The 19,856-nt window shown below is 37.2% G+C and overlaps 1 pseudogene; it reads left to right on the top strand.

Annotated features, from left to right (window-relative positions):
- The first annotated feature begins 3,575 nt into the window (after positions 1–3,575).
- On the top strand, positions 3,576–19,609 carry LOC132357040 (serine/threonine-protein kinase MRCK beta-like; annotated as a pseudogene).
- The last annotated feature ends 247 nt before the right edge of the window (positions 19,610–19,856 follow it).

The following is a 19,856-nucleotide window of genomic DNA, read 5'->3' as shown; positions in this document are numbered from 1 at the left end:
ACAGTCTCCTCTGCCTCTCAGGGCCACCCTCTTAGATGAGATCCCATGTAACTTACCAAAACTCTACTCTTTTGTTTTGAATTGACCAATCCGGCCTTAGCCTGGGAATCCCAAAGCACTCCACCCACAGACCCTAATAAAGGCATGTGTCCCAGGTTCTGCCTCTGTCTGCACTCTGCCTTGATCTCCCCATGTGGCCCCTGGAGGCTTGGATGTACTTCCCACAGGACCTGTGAGTAATGAACTTCTCTATTTCAATTTCTCTTGTGGTCTGTTGTTGGACCACTGCTCACCATTCAGCACCCTTAACTTGTGTTCCTTTTAACATATGTTAATTTAACAAAGACATACCAGGAGTGTTGAACATTCTTCTCTCTCAACAAATGATACAACAACCAGGTACAAAATCAGCAAGGATATAGAAGAACCATCAACCAATAAAATCTAACAAACATTTATAGAACATTCTACACAAAAAAAGGAGAATGCACATTCTTTTCAAGACCTCATGCAACATATACCAAGACAGACTATATCCTAGTTAATGAAACAAACCGTAACAAATTGAAAATAATTACAATCATATAGAGTGCACTCTCTAATGATCATGGAGCCAATATTGAAATCAATAACAGAAGGACAACAGGAAAACTCTAAATATTTGGAAACTAAAAAACACTTTTAGATCATCCGTGGGTCAGAGAAGTCTCAAAAGAAATTTTAAAATATGCTGAACTGAAGTAAAATGAAAATGCAATATTTCAAAATTTGTGGGGCACAGCTAAAGCAGTGCTGAGACTGAACTTTATAGCACTAAGATAGTAAATTAAATAAGCAGAAAAGTCTCAGATCAGTAATTTAAACTCACACCACAAGAACCTAGATAAAGAAGAGCAAAATAAACCAAAAGCAAGAGAAGAAAGAAAATGATAAAGAGCAGAACGTAATGAAATTGTAAACAAAAAAACAAAAAAAATGGAGATAATCAATGAAACTAAAAGCTTGTGTTTTTTTTATGTGGGTTTTTTTTTTTTTTTTTGGAAGGACCAATAAAATTGACACACCTCTAGTAAGACTGACAAAGAAGAAAAGAGAGAAGACAGAAGTTACCAGTCTTAAATGAACAGCAGAATGTCGTACAGACAGAAAATAATGATGATGATGATTATTATTACTGACAAAATTCAGCACCTATGTATAACAAAACTCTTAGGATGTAATAGAGGCAAATTCCCTCAACTTGATAATGAACATCTAAAAATACCTAAATTTGACATTATACTTAATGGTGAAAGACTGAATAACTTTTCCATAAGATCAGGAACAAGGCAAGAATGTTCACTCTCACCACTGCTATTTAACATAGTACTAGAATGTCTAGCCAGCACAATAAGGTAATAAAAGAAATAAAAGTCTTAAGAATCATATATGAATAGATAATACGCTCCCTCTTTGAAGAAGTCATGACTGTGTATATTTAAAAACCCAAGAAATCTACAAAACAACTCCTAGATCTAGTAAGTGAACACAGCAAGGTTGCAGACTTTAAGATCAATATGCAAAAATCAGTTGTATTTCTATATAGTAGTAATGAACACATGGAAACTATAAATGCAATACCACTGACACTCACTCAAAAAACAACACAACTCTGAAATACCTAAGTATAAATCTAAAAAAATATGTACAGGCATTGTATGCAGAAAAGTACAAAACAATAATGAATGAGATAAAAGAATATCTGAATAAATGGAGAGATATAGTATGTTCATGGATTAAAAGACTCAATATAGTAATAATCTCAATTTTTGTCAAATTGATAAACAGGTTTAACATAATTCCTATAAAAATTTCAGCAAGATTTTTTTCCATGCCTAGTTAATCTCATCTAAAAATTTATATGCAAAGGAAAAGGAACTAGAACGGCTAAAACAATGTTTTAAAAAGAAGAGTAAAAATGGGAGGAATCTCTTTATCAGATTTCAAGACATTGATTAGCTGTAGCAATCGAGACTGTGATATTGGTGGCTGGGTGGACATTAGACGAATAGATCAGAAAAGAGACCATAGAAATACCCCCATATAAGTATGGAAATTGATTTTCAACAAAGTTGCAAAAGCAATTAAATGGAGGAAGGACAGACTTTACAAAAACTGGTGCTGGAGCAATTGAACATCCACTGGGAAAAAATGCATTTTGACCTAAATCTCAGATCTTATACAAAAATAAATTCAATGTTACATAAGAGTTAAATATAAAATGTAAAGCTATAAAACTTTTAGAAGAAAATGTAGGAGCAAGCTTTGGGGATCTACTGAAGATTTTAGACATTATACCAAAAACACCATCCATAAAAGAAAAGATTGATAAACTAGACTTCATCAAAATAAAAAAAAAATTATTCATGAAAAATCTTTTCAAGAGTTATGAAAATACAAGCCAAAGAAAATATTTGCCAAACCAAATATGTACAAAGGATTCATATGTAGAATATCTAAAGACATCTGAAAACATTTAAAAAAGGAAACAATTAGAAAATGGACAAAAGACATTATGAAGTAATAAATAAATAAATTATATATATATATATATGTATATGTATATATTGGTCTCTGCCCCCAGTTCCTGGCACAGAGCTCCTAAAACCCTTATAATTCCCTAAGTGGTAAGAACACCAGGAACATCTCTTGCTCTAATATTTGTCTTTGACTCCATCCCTGACACAGGACCCCTAAAACTCTTGTAATTTCCTAAGTAATAAGAGCACTAGGAGCATCGTTGGTGCTACGGAGGTGAGTCTGGGTGGGCTCCTGGATGGAGGTTGGTCACCAGAAAGACCAAGCCATGATTAGAAGCTTGGAAGTTTCAGCCCCATCTCTCATCCTCCAGAGAGGGGAGAGGGACTGTAAATGGAGTTAATAATTGATCCTGCTTACATGAGCAAGACTTCATAAAATCCCAGTAGTACAGGGTTTGGGGAGCTTCCAGGCTGGAGAACACATCTGCACTGGGAGGGTGATGTACCCCAACTCCATGGGGACAGAAGCGCCTATGCTCAGGACCCTCCCAGGCCTTGCCCTATGTACTGATATTTTTTCATCTGGCTGTTCATCTAGATCTTTTATCAAATCCTTTAATACACCAGTAAGTGTAAGTAAGTGGTTCTGTGAGTCATTCTAGCAAATTAATCAAATCCAAGGAAGGGGTCTTTGGAACCTCTGTATAATCTATAGCCGGTTAGTCAGAAGCACAAGTGATAGCCTGGGCTTGCAACTGGCATCTGGAGTTGGAGGGATGGGCACTCTTGTGGGACTGAGCCCTTAACCTGTGGGATCTGATGCTCTCTCCAGGTAGATAGTGTCCTAGTTAAACTGTAGGATACCCAGCTGGTGTCACAGAGAATTGCTTTTTGAGGGGGAAAAAACTTCCAAACATTTGGTGACCAGAATGTCAGAAGTATGAGTGTTCTATGTGAGTGGTAAAGGAGACACATAGGAAAGAAACACACAGTAGGGACAAACAGGGTTTTTCCTCACACAAGAAGGTGGAAAACTGAGTTTTTTCTTATAGAGACATGAAGAAAGATTTCACTGAAAAGGACATACAGATAGCAAGTAAGCACATTAAAAGAAGTTCAACTTCACTAGATTTCAGGGAAATGTGAATTAAGGATGACGATGAGATATCACTACATATTTATCAGAACAGCTTAAAAAAAAAAGTAACAGTATCAAATGTTGGCAATGATGCAGAGAAACTGGATCATTCATACATTGCTGGTGGAAATTGTTGGAAGAAATTTTCACATGTTGAGGTATGAGGAGGTAGTTCAGGTTTATACATGGTTTAACTTAAACTTATGATAATTAGAACAGCCTGCTTTGTGGCCTATCAAACATACATTGTACATCCTTTTTAACCACTAAAGAAAAGAATGTATTTAAAAATCAAAATGGAGCAACTATGGTTCAGGTATCCAAAATGGAGCTGAGTGGCCACTAAGGATGTGGTTTCAGACATGCTCCTGCATCACTGAGAACTTGAATTTTCTGGACTGTATCAGACTCAAGGACACCACCAGCCATTCTCAAAACTGTATCTGCTGACAGCTGCCAGCTGCAACTTTGTGGTCTCAGGGCCTCCCCGTGTAACTATGCAACCATTTCAGACCCCAATCCTTGCTTAACAAGCACCGTTACTTCTTGCCAGCTCCAATTATAATTCATGACAAACAACTTATGTAATTTTGTGGTTTTTGCCTTTATAAGCCTCCCCCATTTGTAGTCCAGTGGAACACAATTTAAGTGCTTCTTGAATCATGTCTCCTGGGCTATAGGCCTCAGTTTGGCTCAAATAAAACTCTTTTCTATTCCTACTATATATTGGTTTATTGATTATTTCTGTCAACACAATGTAAAATGGCACAGTGACTCTAAAAAACAGTTGGAAAGTTAAAAAAAAAAAAAAACTAAACATACACTCACCATATGAACTAGAAATGTCACAACTGGATACTTATCCTAGAAAATGAAATCTTATGTCCACAAAGAAACCTGCACACAATTGTTCATAGCAGCTTTGTTTGTAATAGCTGAAAACGGGAAACAACCAAAATGTCCTGTAGTAGGTGAATGTTTAAAAAAAACTGGGACATTTATGCAATGGAATGAAAAGGGGAAAAAAAACCTATTGATACACGCAACAATTTGGATAGATCTAAAGGCCATACTTGCTGAGTGAAAAAAAAGCAGTCTCAAAAGGTCATATACCATATGATCCATTTTCATAGCATTCCCCAAATGATAAAATGATAGCAATGGAGAACAAATTAGTTGTTGCTATGTATTAGGCATGGTTGGGCAAAGGGGGTTGGCACCACTATTAAGGGGTAACACTAGGTAACCGTACTGAATTTTGACTGCAGTGATAGTCACATAAATGTACACACGTGATAAAAGGACATAGGTCTAAACCAATACATTTTACCGAAGTACTATAGTTATATAAGATAATACCACTGGGGGAAACTGGGTAAAATTTACATGAGAACTCTGTATGATCTTTGCAATTTCTTTTGCAATAATATGTAATTATTGCAAAATAAATGGTTACATTCAGTATGATTCTATTTATATAACATGCTTGAGATGACAAAATACAGAGATGGGTAACAGATGAGTTGTTGCCATGAGTTAGTAAAGTAGGAAGGAGTGTGTGACTATAAAGTGATAATATGAGGGAGCATCTTTGTATCAGTGGATCAGCTCTGTATTTCGAATGTGGTGGGAGTTATATGAATTAATATATATATAGATATACATACGAATCTAGACATACATTGTAGAATTCTAAAAAAAGACATCCCCAAAACAAGAGTTGCAAGCAAAAACTGGCAAACTGTGTGTATCATTTCTAGTGTAGTTAATTTCATTATACTAATATCAACTTCCTGGTTTGGATAATGTACTATAGTTACATAAGATGTCACTATTGGGGAAACTGGGTGATTGTACACCATTGAGAGAAGCTGAGAGATGGATTAAGCTTAGTGATTGCAATACTCTGTACTGTTTCTGCAACATCTCTTGAGTCTATTTTTTAATGAATTAAAAAAAAAGCTATGAATAATGTGAAAAGATAAGTCATAGTCCAAGAAAAACTATTTTTAATGAATGTAACTAAAAATGGCTTGATGTCCAGAGTATACAAAGATCTAAAAATCAATTCAGAAAAAGATAAAAAGATAAATCCCATAGCAAAAAATAGGCTAAAGACATGAACAGTCAGTTACCAAAGAAGAAACCCAAATGGCAAGTCTGATAATATTGGTAAAGAATATTGTTGATGGTGAGTAAATTGATACAAACATTTGCCAATAACATGTTGATCTGAATATGCAAATTCCTATGACATATTAAATTCACTTTGGGGTATGTATACCAATTATGGCATATGTGCACATAGAGAAATGTATCAGAATGTTCCTAGCAGCACTCTTTGTGATACTAAAAAACTTGGAAACAAAGTAAGCATCCTTTATATGGAGAATGTGCTACAATTATATAACGGGATATTAAATACAGAGAAAATTAATTAATTGGAGCACCCATAGTCAACACGGATGATGGCTGTAACACAGTATCAATGGAGAAGTCAAACCCCAGAAAAATAGAGTACAGAAACTTTCAAATACTATGTATAATTTATGGACATTTTCACATATAGTAAAAGTATAAAAATACAATGGGAATATTTAACACAAAATCCAGGAAAATATTTTCCTTTGACAAGGTGGCCAGGGGACAGGGTATTATTGGGGAGAGGTACAGTGGGTGCTTAAATAATACTGGCAATGTTTTATTTCTTAATTTTAGTGTTAGTTACACAGGTGCTTATTAAATTATTCTGTATATGTATTTGTGCCTTAAATATTTCGTAAGTTGAAACAAAAGAGCAAATTCATAAAAATGCAAAATGTATACAATTAAACTAATAAAAATCAAATAAATTAAAAAATAAAGTATGCATAAGAATCCCAGAGAATAGTCATATTTACATAAATATGAGCAAAATATATGATGCTTCCAGGATCAATAAGTCCCAAATGATGTACCAATGGATGCTAAACATGACAAATACTCTTCTTAAATAAAACAAGCAGTGTCAGTACCAGAAGAGTTGACAAATTTCGTAAGCACTTATGATCTTTAACCAGTTGTAATTTTTAGAATTTTTTGCATTCAATTATTTTTACCAGTTCAGAAAGACAGAATGGGAAAAAAAGTACTTTTCCTAGTTGTCTCTTTGGTCTTTATATATTAGGCTGCATTTATTTCTAAACTGTAATCTTTATTACTTATAGTAGATCAAATGCAGAAATTATTGGATTGGGTCAAGCTTAAATTATATTTGAAATACCCAGGATCCAATTGAAATGATCTTCTTGGTTTGTGTTTTTAAACTGTGGTTGTTTTATTCAGTAAATGCTCCCTGCTAAAGGGTATATATATGATCAAATCTGAATATTCATGGTTGGAAGTATATCCATTCTGAGTTAAATATGAGGGGAAAAAAATGTTCACCTGCTTCCTTATTATCAATCAACTCTGAAGAAAACTCCTTGGAAAAAAGAAAAAGAACATCAATTTCCCAGGTACTTTAGTAGTTCTGCTTCCTTATGTGTTGACTGATAAAACATAACTTTTTTTTTTTTTTTTTGGCCATACCATGCGGCATGCGAGATCTTGGTTCCCGGACCAGGGATCAAACCCATGCCCGCTGCCGTGGAAGAGTGGAGTCTTAACCACTGGACAGCCAGGGAAGTCCCAAAACATACCTTTTGTAATAGAAGTTAACTTGTTTGTAACCACAGAACTATTTGTCATGCTGTCAAGGCTTTGAAAACCTAAGATGTACTCTTCCTCCTTCAATTAGGATTAAAAAGGAGAAGAGTGTTAAGGTTTCCAAAAAGCAAAACTCCATAAACCTAGTAGTCTATTCCAGTATTTAAAAGGTCTCATTATGAAGAAATTATTCTTGATAACCACACCAGCTCTCTGATGTGTCAGACCATTTTTTTCCAAGTGAATAAATACTTATCATTTTTCTCTGATTATAAATGTGATAAATGCACACTGTTGAAAATTTGAAATTTGCAGCAAAGTATAAAGAAGAATGAAAACTCCCATCAGATAAACATAGTTGTACTAACATGTTGGTTAATTTCTTTCTGGTCCTTTTATATGTACATTTGGGTTTATTACACATACGTATATGCATATATACACATGACAAACATGTTATATATACACATTAATATCTATTATTTAACACTTACTGCATACTGAACATTAAGAATATGCGCTTTATGTACATTTGCATATTTAACCCTCATTATAAGCATATTTGCATCCACATGTTTAAAAGAAAACTGAAGCACAGAAACATTTAAAAAATTGCCTGGTATCACATAGCTCTGAAGTTACTAAGTGCTGGAGTAGAGGTTCAGACTGGCACTCTTATTAGTCTGCTTGCCATACAGTAGACATATAACTACCATATAAATACACACATTTACAGACACACACGCAAATATATCACAAAAGCCTTGGCATTAATTAATTTAACAAACTGTTGATTTGACTATCTGTAGGAAGTCCTAAAGGTCCATGGTCCCTGACAAGTAATTTATGGAAACAAAACTTACTCATATTCTTTGCAGAGCTGTTTTCTGAGAATAGATCGCTTACGTGAACCTAACAGACTGACTCCCACCAAATCTGTCATGGATGTAGAGGGAAAGTTATTCAGAGCTGAGAATGAAGCCATGAGCTGGGGACATGCAATGGGGTCTTGTAATAAAGGGAAGCCATGGACATAACAAATGTTAGCCATGTAGAGATATATGATAAATGCCATCCAAGTGGAAAACATCTATATGAGCTTTTAAATTATACAAGGAATGGATTATATTTTGTATTTATAATTACAAAATAAATCATAAATTATCTGCATCTTTTGGTTAACCTAATTGATTTTTCTTTGCATACTTCCAGTTTCCAAAGACCCTGATGATTTAAATATTCCAAGTCATCCATCAGCTAATAAACATGACCAGTCAACTCAGGTACTTTATAAAAACATTTTTCTTTCTTAATGATCATTGGGATGGATATGGGGACAGTCTAATCATTGAAAGCTACTCATTTAAACTCAATCTTGGTGTTTTAATAATCTTCAGGATACTGAGTGCTTGTCAACATTACTTATTACAGAATTAGCCCGGATACTGAAAACGTGTTATTCCTGACCTTTGCTGTCATAACCTCTGGATGCAATTGCATCACACAGTGTCTATTCGCTTTTTTATGTTTGACATCTATTTTTTTTGTTTTTAGTCAACTAAATTTATTTGCCCTTGCTTTACCTTTACTTCAGATTTCTGAAGGAAGCTATAATGTATGAGAACTTTATACTTTATGAAATAAAATGATTTGGTTAGAAAAATGTAATTAATATGATGGATCATGGAAACAGAGACTTATCACAACAGATAATATCAGTCATTTCTTTTCTAGGGCCTCCTCTTTTAACAACCCAATTCTAAGTCTATTCTATGGCTTTACTGACTTCTAACAGTAGGACCCTGTGAGGCTCTTCTGAGTACAAAAGCCTTTCTGTGTCCCCCATTTGTTGTTTGTAGAAAAAGGCTTTAGTCTCCTAGACTTTCCCTGAGTCCGAAAGAGCAGATTCAAGCAGTTACTACTAATTAGGGAAGTGAGGGAACGCAGAAACAAAGGAAAAGCAATCGAGAAACAATAGTTCAGTGATAAAAACAGTCTTAGTTCCTTCTCAAAGGCTATACATAACAATCTGATGTATATCTTTGAGCTCTGCAGGAACTAAGGCCCCCACCCAGGTGGAGAATGTTAACTACATGCTGAGACCCCAGAACCAGAAGATTGAGATTCCTGGAATGCCACCCTGTTACCTCACCATCAACCAATCAGAAGAAAGTCATACACCCTGCAGCAGTCACCCTGTAACCGAGTAGGACCCTATAAGGCCTTCCCTGGACAGACCTCTCCCCATATCTTCTGCTGTAAGCTCCTCTCTGACTACCCAGATGATAGTATCTTCTGCATATTTCCTGAGTTTTTCAGATGCTAAAAATCACCATCAAATGGAAGAAATTAACTACTTGATGATCATGAGCACATAGCCCCCAGACCTTCTGGTGCCTAAGGATTGATAATGTTAACCCCTGTGACACAGCCCTGGTTACCTCACCATCAACCAATCAGAGAATTGTGCATGAGTTGATCACATACCCTGGGATGCCCCTCTCTCATCTTGCCTTTAAAAATGCTTTGCTGAAATCCTTGGGGGTGTTTGGGGCTTGGGGGGGCATGAGCCACCCGTTCCCCTTGCATGGCCCTGCAATGAACCTTTCTCTGCTCCAAACTCTGAGGTTTTGGTTTGTTTGACTTCACTGTGCATCGGGCACACAAACTTGCATTTGATAACAACTCTAAATGTTGACTTTAAAAACTCTTCCCTGAAAACCATCAGGGAATTTGGGTCTTTTGAGAACAAGCTGCCCATTCTCCTTACTTGGCCCATGCAATAAACCTTTTCCTGCTCCAAACTCAGACACTGATACTGAGCAGGGCCCTGTGGGGCTCCTGGGCACAAAGCCTTTCTGTATCTCCCATTCCTTTGCAGGAAATAGGCTTCATTCAGCCTCCATGACCTTCCCTGAGTTCCAACGGGCAGGTTCAAGCAGATGTTAATTAGGGAAGGGAGGGGATGCGAGACAAGGGAGAAACAAACAGTCAAGAGAAACAATAGTGCAGCCTTGGGGCAAGATTCTGGTTCCCCATCAAAGGATACACACAACAATATCTTTGAGCTGTTTTGCAGATAATGAAACCCCCTCCAGGAGAGAGAAGTTAACTGCTGCCCACAAGCACACAGACGCCAGACCAGTTGGAACCAGAAGGTTGATGATGCTGACTCCTACTTTACCTCACCACCAACCCATCAGAAGAATGTCCATGAACTGATTACGCCCCTCTCTGAACCACTACTATAAAACTTCTGACTATCCTCTCCAAGTTGGGACACATAGTTTTTTGAGGCAGGAGCCCACTGTGTCCCCCTTTGCTTGGCAAAGTAATAAAGCTATCCTTTTTACTTCACCCAAAACTCTGTCTCTGAGATTTGATTTGGCAGTGGTGTACAGAGAAGCTGAGCTTTTGGCATCAACATTTAGGTCTATTTGACCTCACTGTGTGTCGGGCACAGGGACTTGGACTCGAGAACAATTATTGATTCACCACTGTCCTCCAATATCTTCCAATCAGTCCACTGAATTTTACAGTAATTGGTCTATAAACTAATTTACATTAAGACATAAGATACATTAGCCAGACTGAAACAATTCACTGACATTTTAGTAATTTCATTGCCCTCCTCCGATTAACTGATGGTTGCTTCCCCTGCCATTATCTTGTCCTTAATTTTGAGCCAGATTTTATTCCAGTCCTCATACTCATTGGATGATTAAAAAATTCTTTGCTGAATGAAGTATTTGCTGAATAATTTTCTCCCTACCCTTCTGAATTCTTGGCTAAGACTCCCTGTAATAAAGATGGATTAACAAGAGAAAAACAAACAGTTTATTAACGTGTATACCTCCTGCATACATAGGAGATATCCAGGAAAAGAGTAACTAACTCAAATTGCCCAAGTCACCACCTTAAATTCCATCTTCAGCTACAGACAAAAGAAATATGTTGTTGGGGGTTGGGGGTAGGCAATTCATGGAAAGGTGAAAGGAGAAAACGTGTGGTAAACAAAGGTTGCCCTGCCCTGCAGGTAAGTCTCTCAGGTGAAAAATTTAACTCTGATAATAACTCTTTCCAGTAATTCCCCCCTTTTAATGCAAATTTCCTTTATAAATGTAGATTCCCCTTACAAAAGGGTAAATTCTACTCTGTTTTCAGAGTTTCTCCAGTGTCTGCAATTTCTCAAAGCAATCAGCTCAAAATAATCCTTATGCCAAAGAGGCATATTTTGTGGTGGCATATTCTGATATCCTTCAGAAACATCATTCAACTTTCAAATATTTACAATGTTGTTGCTGCCATGATGAAAAATTTCAAATTCTTTTTATGTTGCTCCTCTAGAACTTTCCTTTGATTCCTATCATTCCTCTTTTTCCTTACATGAGAACAATCTATTTTTTCAGTTGTGGATTATGCCATACACTGGTTGACAAATTTTGTAACTGAGCAGAGAAACAATCTATTTATTGAAACAGTTCACTGAATGACTTTCCAACTGGATGCCTTGTGATAGATGTGTAATCAATGGACTAAGAAACTTCTTTTGTGTTACAGTTAGTGAATGTGTATGTGTGTACAGATGTATGCAAGTGTCCACATTTGTGTGCATATGCACATATGATTGGTGTATGTGGGAAAGAAAAGAGGAAGTCAGTACACATACTGCAGAAGGAAAGTGATGTAAACTTATTTTATCAATTAATTTTAAAACTAAATTAATCTCACCAACTTCCTACCACTATGTAAAGTCACCCATCACAGAACCAAAAAAAAAAAATCTTAGCTCAAATATAAGGAGTTTTCAGGGATATTAAACCTATACATCTGCTTCATATAACTAAATTGTTATTTCTTTCATGGTCCTACATATGCTATTCCTTCCTTACAAAGTGCATTATCCATTTATCTTTTTTTTTTTTTAAGGATGTACTCTTTTTTATTTTATATTTTTTTAAAGATTTAATTTTATTTTTGGCTGCGTTGGGACTTCGTTGCTGTGCATTGGCTTTCTCTAGTCAAGCGGGGGCTTCTCTTGTTGCGGAGCACCGGCTCTAGGCGTGCGGGCTCAGTAGTTGTGGCATGCGGGCTCTAGAGGGCAGGCTCAGTAGTTGTGGCGCACGGTCTTAGTTTCTCCGCAGCATGTGGGATCTTCCCGGACCAGGGATCGAACCTGTGTCCCCTGCATTGGCAGGTGGATTCTTATCCACTGCGCCACCAGGGAAGTCCCTATCCATTTATCTTTAACATTTAAAATTCTTCAAAACTTTGTGCAAAATCCACAACACTCAGAATTTTTTTTAAAACCCTTTAGCCAAACCATTCATTCTATTCTCTGCATCCTAAGCACATACATCAAACTTCCTTGTTGTGTTAATTTGCATTTGTATACCGTGACAGGGAGAATTCTAAAGATGGTCCCCCAAGATTCCAGTCCACTGGTTGTTCAGTCAAACACTAATTTATGTCCTCCTGGGGAAAGATTTTACAGAAGTAATTAAAGTCTCAAGTCAGTTTATCTTAAGATATGGAGATTATCTGGGTGGGCCCAACTCAACCAGGTGAGAAGCTAAACAGTAGACTTTCTCTGGATGTGCAGAAGTCAGAGAGAGATGTGCTCCCGCTGGCCTAAAGGAAGAAGAAATAAAGTACCATGTTGTGGGATGACTTGTGAGTATGAGACCTTTAAGAGATGAGAGTCACCTCTACCTGAGAGCCAGCAAGAAAATGGGGCCTCAGTCCTACAAACACAAGAAAACAAATTCTAACAATAGCCACTGTGTTTAGAAAAGGACCTACCCAAGCCTCAGATAAGCATTGTAGTTTTAGCTAATCCCTTGATTTCAGCTTGTGGGACCTGAGCAGAGAACCCAGCCAGGCTCTATTGGACTTTTGACATAGAGAACTGTGAGATAGTAAGTGGGCATTGTTTTAAGCCATTGAGGTTATGCTTATGTGGTATGGCAGCAATAGGAAACTAACAAATATGTGTAATTATTTCATGTGTTGTTCTCTTTACAAATAAAGCTTAAAATTCCTTGACATCAGGAATTACTACTTTTGCTTACTGTATATTTATGCTAAACCTAATGATTAAACATTCTACTACCTGAGCATCTGTTTTCAACCATAATTATCTAGATCAAATAAAATATTTTATTCATGGCATCATCATCATTGCTATCATAGAATCAAAAAATTTTGTTTTATCTATTTCAGGAAAAAAAAAGAGCACTCTAGCAAATGCTATCAATATTCAGCCCAGATCACCTGTGGTATGCTCCTATCCTCCAGCTTCCACAAGCTTAGTCCTATGAAATAAAATTAATATTTTATGGCAGAAGAAGAAATACAATTTAAACATAAAAAATGTTCTCTGCCCTTCGGCCTCCTCTTTCCCCTCTACTGTGCATTGTGTATCTGCATTATGCATCGACCAAACCTCCCCCATCGGCAGGAATACCTGCTCAACCATAAAAAAACAACATTCTCCTAGCACCAGTAAGACTGGTGCTCCTTACAACTCCTTAAAAGATAACATTCCTTCTGAATCTTGAAAGGGGCCATGATGACGCATGACCCACTACTCCCTAGATTGTGTAAACTGTCGATAGTAAGTCATTTAATGTACAGCCCTCTGTCTCAAAAACTTATATAAATGTGCTTTGACTTTTAAATGGCGGAACAGTTCTCGGAGCTTTCTGAGAGGCTGTTCTTGGGTTACAATCCTTCATATGGCTTGAATAAAATTTTCCTTTCTTTCTTAGATTGACTGATTAATTTTTTGTCGACAGTCCTAAGTGGGTACCTCTAACCTTCTTCAGAGAACTTCCCTTGGGCTACTGTAGCTGTTCAAAGCCTGAAGTGCCTGGGAGCTTATGTGCCCTGTAGCAAGTCCAAGCCAATGCCCATGTAGTATGGGAGTTTAAAAGTCCAGCTCCATTGCCTCAAATAGTCCAAAAACTCAGTGGTGCAATTTCAGTTCTTGAGAACCCCAAGGATGAGGGTGAGGCTTGAGCTTTGACTGAAATGTCACTTTTATTTAGGGTGACTGATTCTCTGTCCTGTTTCCCCTACTCCATTACTTCTTTTTTCCCCTGGGATCATTTCCTTAACAAACCACATACCCCTGAATCCTCCAACACTTAGGAACAATTCACAAGCAGCTACCCATGACAATTATCAAATGAATGGATGGAAGAAGCACTATTGAATGGATGTAAAATGGTAAAGGACTAAAGGAAAAAAGTTGAAAATTTTACTGTGAGACTAAAATTTCACAAAATCAGTTTATTAATTAAGATAGCATTTGATTTCAGATGCTCCTCAGAGTAAGAATAACTGATGCCAAAAACTCAGCCTCTGTGCACTGGTGCCAAATTGAATCTTGGAGACAGAGTTTTGGGTGAAGTAAAAAAGAATAGTTTTATTGCTTTGCCAGGCAAAGGGCGACACAGAGGGCTTGTGCCCTGAAAAACTGTGTGTCCCAACCTGGAGGGATTTGGTGAGGAGTTTTATAGTAATGGTTCAAGGGCGGGGCTGCTGATAAGGATCAAGGCGTGTGCAGAACCTGCACTCCTTTAATCTGGCCTCAGGTGGTCTCCTCCCTGTCTCTGCATCCCCTCCCTTCCCTGATTAGCAACTGATCTGCCTTTTGGAATTCAGGGAAGGTCATGGAGGCTGGCTGGAAATGGGGGACACAGAAAGGCTTCCGTGCCCAGGAGCCCCACAGGGTCCTGCTCAGTTTCATAACCAATACGTACATAATTGACTTGACCACATTCTTCCATGAAGCACATGATACAGAAATTTAACAAGTTATACTGCATGGCTATATGGGCACTTTATACATTGGTATCATCATTAAAAATGTTAAAAAAGAAAAGGGACACGCAGATGGTAACACTAATACTCTATGTTTTAATATTATATTTTAATTTTAAATGAATTATAATTTAATTTATATTGAATAAAAATAAATTTATATTTATTTTACATATTATGCCATAATAGTATATCATTATAAATTATAATAAATATCGTCAAATTAAAAAAACTTAAAGTTAAGTAAAATATTTTATTTTAATAAAAATATTTCCTGGAATATAGGATAATTTATGGTACCTCATCAGGAAACAATGGTAACATTTATGGATTTCCTATGCCAGTCGGTACAGAAAGGAACAATCAGTGGTAAGGAATTTATTCTAAAAATACTCAATATTAGAGTGACAGTAAAATGAAAAGGCACCTGACACCATGGTTTTCAACTCCATTCTGGGATTTAAATAACACACCTCTGGCATAAATGATTTAGAGTGTTTCTACTCGGCATAAATCAGGATGGACATTCCTGGTGACAACAAGGAGGATGATCTGGTGTGGATGTAGATAAAAGTGGTGGTAATGGGCTTGTACTATTTGTGTCAGATACTCTTTTGAATACATAATGTGCACTATCTCATTTCTATAAATCCTCTTAACAGTCTCAGAGAGCAGATGGTAATATCTTCCTCGGACTTTATTTATGATAACAAGGCCCTGAAAAGGTCATTAATTGTTTAAAGTCCCACAAGTAGAAAATTGTGGGGCCAGGTTCAAGTTCAACCTGCCTGAAACAAAGCTATGTTCTTAGTCACTGCATGAAAATGGTTAGTTTCCAGACCTGTGGCTGCACAGATGCCTACATTTAGGAGGTCTGAATAAAACCATAGAGACAATGATGAATGTAAACACTTATAACCTTTTTGCACTAACTTATTTTCTCAACTTTATCATTAACTAACATTCATTTTAATAATTTCTAGCTGTTCTAAAAATATGCAATTGTGTATGTTCATAGTAAAAAGTAGTTTAAACAGCAGCATTTTTTGGAAGCTATAAATATTCCTCTGGTTCCCAGGAAGAAACACATTTGATTTAAATGCTCCCAGAGGAAAGAATAACCAATACTTACAAAATTGACTTGACCAAGTACTTTTTTTTTTTTTTTTACTTTTTTTTTTTTCCACACACACACACTGTATTTTATTTTTACAAGAGATAAATAGACTGACACCAAGCATTGTACATGGATGACCACAACAAAAGCAACAATGATTGCAATTACCAAACATGAAACACACTCATACTATTTGACCAAGTACTTCTATGGAGCACATGATAAATTCTTACAAAGATAGAAAGTTCGAAGAAAAAAAAAGGTACTCGAGTTCTAAGAAATGCTATAAAATGTGACTATGAGAAGATATTCTGGCTAATTTCTGTCTAATGCTGATTCACATATGATTCTCATGTACAAACTCTTGATAGTTCAGTATAATAAATCAAATGATAAATACCATAATACATAGGAAGACATACCCAGAATGTACTATTTAGTTTTTATCCTTTTCATGTTCAGACCCATCCAATACTTATTAAAGATTTCTTCCTCCCACCCCAACTCTGTACCTTAAAATATTCCAAATTTACGTAAGAGTTGAAGACTAGAACAGGAAACACATATAATCCTCCATTAGTTCACCAGTTGACATTTTGCCATATCTACTTTCTCCCTTCCTCTCTCGTCTTCTTTCATTTGTGATTTATTTTCTTAAGGTATTTTCATGTGTGCATGTGCACACGTGCACGCACACACAGGCACATACACCCCTAAATATTCAGCATGCATTATCTAAGAAAAAAAAGTCATGTCTCGGCTGCAGCAAAGTCCAGCTGCTGTGCCACTGTCACCACACAGGCCCTCTTATGGGTTGAACCAAAGCCAAAAGGTCATTGATTTAGCATCAAGTTTTTTTCCAGTCCTACTTGCTGTAGCCATTGCACCTCACTCATGGTTGGACTAATTTAACAAGGCTAATGCTTGGAGGTGTGTATCCCACAAAGACAGTGCTCCCAAGGTCTGTACAGCCTCTAGGCAGTCCCAGAGGCCTCTTAAAGTGGATGTGCAGAAAGGCCTAGGAACACCCTACAAAGTTTACCTTAAGGTGCAAAACATACCAGTGTGGAGAAAGGATGACAAAGATTTATGTATTGGTATATAACTGTCTACTCTTTCTGTATGATTTGCCTGAAAGAAAACCCACCCAGCCTGGAGTTATTGTGAGCCAATCTTGTATCTTAGAGGTGAGGATTTTTTGATGAGCTTTATCCTCGCGTTAGCTGTTATACGTGATCTGAGCTGATATTCCTTGTATATTCAGGGTGACAGCTTCTCTCTTAAGTACAACTTAAAGACTAGTTCTTTACTAATTCTAACAGAAAATGAGAAAGAAAAGAGGAAATTGGCTAGGTTTCTAGAAGGACTCCAATCTATCCTACATAAAAACAGACTGAAAAATCATGTTGTGCATATTCCACTAGAAGCCTATGACAGGATACTGTCTCTTATTAAAGCAATTCTGACACTTGTTATGGAAAATCATCTAAGATTGCAGTCGGTTTAAAGCAAAGTGTGTACATAATAGAGATTACCTGTGATGTGATCATTTAAGCTACTGTTTGTAAGAAAGTGTACCATTACTGAACTTTCTCTCCCCAAGAAGAAAACTACAACCCTTTTCTGTTTTTGGAATAGCTTTGTTGCTAGGACTGTTGACTTTAAAAAAAATGCACAAAGTGAGAGCTGTGAGTTAAGTTTTATTTGGGGCAAAATGAGGGCTGCAGCCCAGGAGGCGAGGGGAGGGGCCAGGATATATAGGAGTTTTGCAATAAAGAGCAGGTAATTGGTAAGGTCAAACGATTATTGTTAAATAAAGAAAACCAGATATCTCAAGTTAAGGAATTTAGCACTTTTCTATGTATGGGAAGATGCAAGAGTCTGGACTCACTGAAATCATTCCTCTGATATGCACCTCAGCTATCTGGGGCCTGTATTTTCACACCCTGAGTTTCCTCAGGGCTCACCGCAGGGAGTGGCTGCTGTCTGATGGTTGCTAGATGGCAGGTATTCTTTTCAGCCCTGAGTTTCCTCAGGGCTCACCAGCTCACACTGGAGGGTTGCAATCATTGGTGACTGTGACATCCTTTGTTTATTGATATGGCAGGAAATATTCCATTTATAAATATTCAATTTATCAGGACCAAGCTCCATTTTATCCATACTCTTCCTTTGAGGCAGTGGAAGGGAGCTTTGACATCAAGCTTTCAGAAATAAAGGGCTGCCTAGTCATCCTAAGCTCAACACGTAGGAAGAGTTCTTCAACCTGTCTGCTTGTAGCAGTGAAATGCCTGATCTTTTGCTACGAAATCCATAGAACTAAACCTTCTCACAGACAGTTCAATGAAACTGTGGCTCCAGGAACTGTACAGTGCACGACAATGTTCAAGGAAAAGCTCTGTGTTGGCTACTCTTCTGGGTTCTCTCTGTTGAGTATCCATGAAAATGGGCAATCTCTAAGCCTGGTAAATTCCAGCAGCCCCTCAGTTATGTTCCTCTCACTGTAATCTTTTGAGGACATTTGTTCTGTGGAGCTCAATAATGAGGAATACCTATCCCATATGCTTCAGCCATATGGGATTGCACGTAGACTTACATCAAAGGTCAAGTATGCAGGAGCTAATATGGCCCTCAAACTATAGTTACTTATAGTTACTGCTCTCCCCATGTCACAGTATACAGTGAGTGTGATATCAATACATCTTAATGATGATGTTAAGACTATGGAATGGGTCCAAATAACTGGTCTGAGAAGGATAAGACCACTACACTCTTAATATACCATCAAACCTCCTCAACTGTGAGCTTCCATGCTTAATCTACTTTAAAAACAAGTCCTCTGGAGATGTTAAGGGTGTCAGATACTTGCAGAAGTTCCAGAGCAAGACAGATTACAACGTGGGTGAGCAATGCCTAGAGACCCAGAATGAGCTCCAAAACTATACCAACCTAGCCAATTTCAATTATATGACTCACACACGGCCTAGAGATGGAATGCAAGTCCTCATAGCTCTCATTCTGAATGTTTTGCTTCCCTCACTGGAGGAAAGGCTAGATCCTGCTCCAGCCAATCTTTCTCAGTAGACTCAAGTCCAGAAAAAAAAAAATGTACGTTTCAAGGTTCTCATTGAATGGATCAGAGATGGGAGTGGCCACATCTCTGAGAAACGTGTCTAATCCTGACCAGGAATTTGACAAAGAGCTTCATTCATATTCCAACAAACACTCAACTCCAACCCCAGCAGCCCACTGAGCTCCACCCTTCCCTAGAAGAGCCAGCTCCCACTAGAAGGCCTGCAGCAGTTGTCCTGTGACACCTGAAGCTCCTTGATCTATGGCCCCTCATGGTCAGGTCAGTGCCAAGGCTGATGTTGAACCCTTATTGTTGTTTAAGGAAATGTAGAATTGATTTGTAAATATGAAAAGGAAGAAAATATTTATTATATTATTGTAATGATCAGCTTTAGGTCATATTGTTCAATAGTGGTAGACAAGATCCATTCTTCTGCATAGCTACGAGGCAACACTGTTACGTTTGCCCTTGAAAGGCCACCGTTCAGTCTACCTC

The sequence above is a fragment of the Balaenoptera ricei genome, chromosome X (assembly GCF_028023285.1).
Source record: "Balaenoptera ricei isolate mBalRic1 chromosome X, mBalRic1.hap2, whole genome shotgun sequence".
Classification (NCBI taxonomy): Eukaryota; Metazoa; Chordata; class Mammalia; order Artiodactyla; family Balaenopteridae; genus Balaenoptera; species Balaenoptera ricei.
The sequence above is the reverse complement of the archived record's forward strand: the minus strand, read 5'-3'. Positions and strand labels throughout refer to the sequence as shown.